We start from the raw sequence: 6000 nt of genomic DNA on the forward strand, positions 1-6000 counted from the left end.
AATTAACATATCAGTCAATATGCAATGTTGTAGTACAATTTGTATTTTCTCCTGAAACAGAAAGTGTGACTTTTGTTATTTTTGGTGGTGTAGTTTCAAAGATATAGAGGAGGCAAATCCGAATAGCAAGCGAATGTCCAATATAAAACCAACTTTACTTTGCGGTAACAAAGTTTTGTCAGACTCTTAAACAAATCGACATAAGCGAAATTTATACCAGTGGTCAAGTTTAAAAAAGTGCAATCAGTTACTTAATTATGTGTCAGAGTCCACAAGACAGACCGCGGTGAAGTTGGTTTTATGTTCGATATTCGCTATATTTACTGATATCTAAACTGTAATATCTTCGGGATCATGATAATTCTTTTCAGATTAGGCTCCACATGTGAAGCTAAACAAGGAGAATATTTCACACTTTTAGTTAGCTCCACATTCTCCAGCAATATGAATTAAAAATACAAAGCAAGACGGGAATGTCGACATTCCCGCGATACAAGTCCGTACATGTACTAGCTCACCTTCGAGAAACAATGTAAATCATGCTACTTTTCAGTAGAGTTATAACTATAAATACATGTAATAACGGGTCGAGAAGCAACGTAAATGATTATACTACTTGCATGTAGTTATAACTACAACATGTAGTTATAACTATAAATACACGTAATAACGCGTCGAGAAGCAATGTAAATTATTATACTACTTGCATGTAGTTGTAACTACAACATGTAGTTATAACTATAAATACACGTAATAACGGGTCGCGAAGTAACGTAAATTATTATGCTACTTGCGTGTAGTTATAACTATAACAACACGTAATAACAGGAAAAAATAACTGATTATTTCCTGTCTAATCTGTGCAATTGCTGACTTTCCGTCTAATATTCTTGCAATATTATGATAAATTTATGGACTAACGGAGAAAATTACGTAAATCTGCCCTACGCATTCACTCTAACCGAGAATATAATATTCTGATAGGTAAGGCAAAATGTCAGAGCACCACCCTTAGATAAAATAAATAAAAAAAAAAAACATAATAATTCATTATTAAATCTGGTCGGTTTCTTTTTCTACATAAGAACGATGTAACAACATTCCGCTCATCAACGCTGACAAGCTCGCCACTGTAAAATACACACGGAAGGTTTATTATTAGTTATATCTGTTAACTATAATCTTACCTTGCAATACAAAATGTCTTTATATTATTCCAGTATCTAATTCACTCCAGCATTACTTCCACTTCCATTTAGAGTCAGGAAATAATCAGCAACGCAGAAGCGGTCTAAGCAGAAATGGACAGGAGTCGGTGGCATGTTACCAATGTGACTTAAGCTACGTTCTATTTACCTCGGAGGTTAGAACTCGGAATGACGTCACACCCATGTTACAGTTTTTCTCAGTTTCTTTGATGCATTTCTCACATCAAAATTGTAGTTCTCAAAACTGCTCGTTCAGTTCCCACAACCTCTAGTCAGTCCTGCACACCATGACAGCAATTTCTGGTTGTTTTAATCATTTTGCAGTTGCTTTACTTTAGTACTCAGGCAAATGCTTATGTGCAATACTCAGCTGTACCATACATCAGCGGTCATGAGCTGTGGGTTGTGACCGAAAGAATGAGATTGCGAGTACAAGCGGCTAAAATGTGTTTCCTCTGCAGGGTGGCTGGGTTCTCCCTTAGACATAGGGTGAGGAGCTTGGTCATTCAGGAGGGACTCAGAGTAGAGCCGCTGCTCCTCAGCAGGGTGGCTGGGTTCTCCCATAGAGATAGGGTGAGGAGCTCGGTCATTCGGGAGGGACTCAGAGTAGAGCCGCTGCTCCTCCGCAGGGTGGCTGGGTTCTCCCTTAGACATAGGGTGAGGAGCTTGGTCATTCAGGAGGGACTCCCAGTAGAGCCGCTGCTCCTCAGCAGGGTGGCTGGGTTCTCCCATAGAGATAGGGTGAGGAGCTTGGTCATTCAGGAGGGACTCCCAGTAGAGCCGCTGCTCCTCAGCAGGGTGGCTGGGTTCTCCCATAGAGATAGGGTGAGGAGCTCAGTCATTCAGGAGGGACTCAGAGTAGAGCCGCTGCTCCTCTGCATTGAGAGGAGCCAGATGAGGTGGCTCAGACATCTGGTCAGGATGACTCCTGTATGCCTCCCTGCTGAGGTGTTTCGGGCATGTCCCTCTGGGAGGAGGCCCCAGGGGAGACCCAGGACACGCTGAAGAGACTATGTCTCCCAGCTGGCCTGGAAACGCCTCGGGATTCCCCTGGATGAGGAAGACAAAGTGGCTGGGGAGAGGGAAGCCTGGGTTTCCCTACTTAGACTGGTGCCCATGCGACCCGATCCGGAAAAGCAGTAGGAGATTGATTGATGGATGGATGGATGGATGGATGGATGGATGGATGGCATACATCAGCGGTTGCTTATGTCATGGTGATCAAAATGCATTGTGCTAGCCCTCTTTTGCATAGTCTTACACTCTAGACAAATCTGTCATTGTCTCATTGTGTAAGTCATTGCAATCAAAAGTGTTCAACAAGATATAATTGGCTGTCAATTGTATTTTATAGGTTTCTAAAAAACTTTTTTTGGTATGTATTCACAACACTAATGATTCCTGCACTACCTTAAATAGCTCTCAGGTGTGAGTTTGTTCAAATTGGAATCGTTTACGAATCTGAGGACCATCAAGTCATAATGTTTGTATGTATTTCTATACTTATTAAGACAGAACTTTTGGGGTATAAACCAAGCCTGGATTGGCAAACTTATACTATAGCTGACTTCTTTCCTCTGCAAATTCACAGCTGAATTCTGGCTTCAAAAAGTTGCTTTTATAGCATTGTTGGTCTACAAGTTGAAATGCAAAATAATTTTAAAGGATATTTCATTACCTAAGACATTGTTAAAGAATTAAAAGACAGATTACGCACAAGTAACATTGGGAGAATGCATCATTTATATGGATGTCCAATAACTCAAAAACTAGAACCAATTCAGCAAAAGATTTTTGAATTCAGCACCTTCAAAACACCCATTCAAAAAACCTTGGCACCTGAAAAAAAAAATTTTTTTTGTAGACCTGTGTAATATATTCTTCTTGAATCAATCTCCCGCAAGCAGTGTTTTTTATTTTTATGTTTCTTGCCCTTGTCATTCAGTTGTTTTGTACATCAGAAAATGTTTAGATTGTGCCAGTTTTATATTGATAACAACTTTACTTTTTGACTGCCGAGTCCATGGACTTTCATATACAGGGTTTCTCCCGGTCCATAAAAAGTCTAAAATCCAATCATATGAATTTTAGACCTTAAAATGTCTCAAATACAACATTCACAGGTATTAAAATTGACTGGATTATTAATTCAGAGTTACAGTAGGATCCATGGCTTCAATTATCTGTGGTTTACTGCAGTACCATTTTGATAGCACTGACATATTCAGTGACATAAATACTCTCTTCTGAGGCTTCTACTAAGGATTTTTAAGAGGTTACCTGCTTTTGCCGGTCATCCATGATGTTTTGCCATTTGCACTAAGTGTCTTGAGAAATTCAAGATTCAAGATTTATTTATTGTCAATACAACATTATACACAGTATACAGTGTATTAAAATGTCGTTCCACACAGGTCCCCCATGGTGCATTATAAAGATAAAAAAATACCAAAAAATATAAAACGGCCCCGCCTCGCGCCCGTGGTTTCTGGGATAGGCTCCTGTTCCCCCGCGACCAAGAAGGATAAGCGGGTTGGAAAATGGATGGATATAAAACAGAAATTTCACATAAATAATAAATCTAACTAAATGTTTATGAATAGAATACAAAGTGGTCATGAGCAATTTAGAGTTAACGAACTCACCGTTATGCAAACGTTAAGTCTCGTGAGAAATGCTGCAAAGGCCCTGAGGAAGTCTGTAACAGTGTTCCAGTATTTAGCAAAACCAGGGACCTGTTTCAAAAAGCATGATTTCTTGCTTAGCCGGGTAACTTGTCAGATTTAATTTACTACCAGTTTAAATGGTCTTTATCTTCATTCACTTAAATTTAGCCCATAAATCCGAGAAGTTATCCAGCTAAGCGAGAAATCCTGCATTCTGAAACAGGCCCCAGTTCTATCCAGGTTCACTGTTAGTCAATGGTAGCAATATCACTTGATAGCAATACAATGCACGGTATTTTGTGCATAAAAACACAGTAGCAATATGTCAACATGTAGCGGTTGGACAGTCCTGTGTTAATGAGCCACAAATAAGACATAAGTGCTAATAATCAGTATAAAATGGCAGCTTCTGTTGATAAAGGGTGCAGCCATCCTGAATTCTGAAGTCAAGATTGTGTGGATTCATATGACATCCCTCCTCTCCCGGAAGTTCGGGAGTCTCCCGCTGCAGTCTGGCTGCAGACCCACTGTGAGGCACACCCAGCACATTCAGGTGGTGAATCTCACTATGCATACATGACCATACATTATGCAATTCTTCGTTAATCTGTCCACTGATTGGCAGGTTTCACAGACAGCCGACACACTGGGCGTTTTCGAGAGAAGAATGTGATTCATTAATTTGGGCTGATCTGAGATCCACGTAGTCACTCAGTTAGCTTGGTAAATATGGGTTTTAACGTCCCCCTGTTGTGACGTTTGTTTGCTGCCGATCACCCTCGACCAGTTACGAATATTCTGCCTCCTGAAATTAACCAAGGTGTACATCCCGGTCGACAAAAAGTCAAAACATAATCTAGCTCCCCCACAGCAGCTATAACATTAAATTACTGCCGCCGCAACTAATATACAAACATTAACTACACTGAATAAAACAGCCTATCGAATTTAAACAAATAAAATTTGGTAACGATTTGCACTCGCTTTTTGGAGGTAAATTTAAACTTTTTTTTTATCAAGTATACCCAATTTTAGAAAATATTTTAAATAAATTAAGCTAAAGTCTGCATACTTTCACCGTACCACCCTATAGGATTTACTCAAATTAATCAAAGCCACATTTTTGCACTCACTGTTTTTGGGTAAATTGATCATTTTTTAAAGCAAATCCAAGTTTAGCAAGTAATATGCCCACTGCCAATTAAAGGGCCCTATTCAGCATGTGATGAAGTGGCACCAGGCATGATGTGCGTGTCTCTGCCAGCATGAGCCTGATGCATGTTAGCAGCTTACGTGGTTCGTACTATGTACTGTAAGTACGACGCAGGTGTTTCCCGAAACCATAGTTCGAACGAACACTCGCGAGCTGTAGTTAGAAGCTTAGTTCCGGGTAAATACGTCAGCGATGGTGGAAAATGCAGTTTAACAAGGATATAGTCACCATGTAAGGTAGAAATGTAATAATCTGTAATACCTAATAAGGGATAATTTAGCTCTACAATCACATATAATGTGAAGTGGCCTGAAAATGTAGTTTGAAACGTAATCGTTGTGTGGGTCTCTGGTCATAAGTACGGTGTGTAGTGAGCAATAGGGAGAATTCTCAGACTGCAAAGTATTGTATTAGCAGAGGGGTGGCTAATTTTATCCAGAAAGGGCTGTTAGGCATGAAGCTTTTAGCTGCAACTCCCTACTTAGAGTAGTGCGTAGAGGACTGATCGACTGAAGAGTTCGCACACCTGGGTTTGAACTGATCAGACGGTCATCTCAAAAACACCTGCAAACACACCGGCCCTTTCTGGGTAAGATTGCCCAGCCCTGTAGTACCTTATGCAGTTAGTGTGTGTTGCTTGGTAAAGGATGTTGTACCCAGTAGTCATTGTGCCATATGGTACATGACGGCACATATACTAAAAAAAAAAAAATAGAAATAATAAAAAAAATACTAAAAAGAAAAGAATAAAACACAATAATAATAATAATAATAATAATAATAAATCATGATAGAATGAAAGATGGGGGAAATAAATTATACAACAGGAAACTTAATGGCAAAAAATGGGAAAACTAATGGGGAGGGAAAAACAAAAGGGCCAGTGGGGGGGAAAGGTGGGGGGGCATTAGGA

General features: G+C 39.8%; 1 protein-coding gene across 3 annotated transcripts in view; it reads right to left on the bottom strand.

The window, feature by feature from the left end:
* Positions 1–1350, bottom strand: part of LOC125723958 (NACHT, LRR and PYD domains-containing protein 12-like) — a 42119-nt gene extending 40769 nt beyond the window's left edge. For 2 of the 3 annotated variants that reach the window (XM_049000735.1, XM_049000734.1), the window contains exon 1: positions 1188–1349. The gene's annotated coding sequence lies outside the window, so the exon portion shown is untranslated. Of the gene's footprint in view, positions 1–1187 lie in introns of all 3 variants that reach the window. The other variant, XM_049000736.1, reaches the window with a different exon arrangement.
* Positions 1351–6000: the final 4650 nt, after the last annotated feature.

Source organism: Brienomyrus brachyistius, unplaced genomic scaffold (assembly GCF_023856365.1).
Source record: "Brienomyrus brachyistius isolate T26 unplaced genomic scaffold, BBRACH_0.4 scaffold53, whole genome shotgun sequence".
NCBI lineage: Eukaryota > Metazoa > Chordata > Actinopteri > Osteoglossiformes > Mormyridae > Brienomyrus > Brienomyrus brachyistius.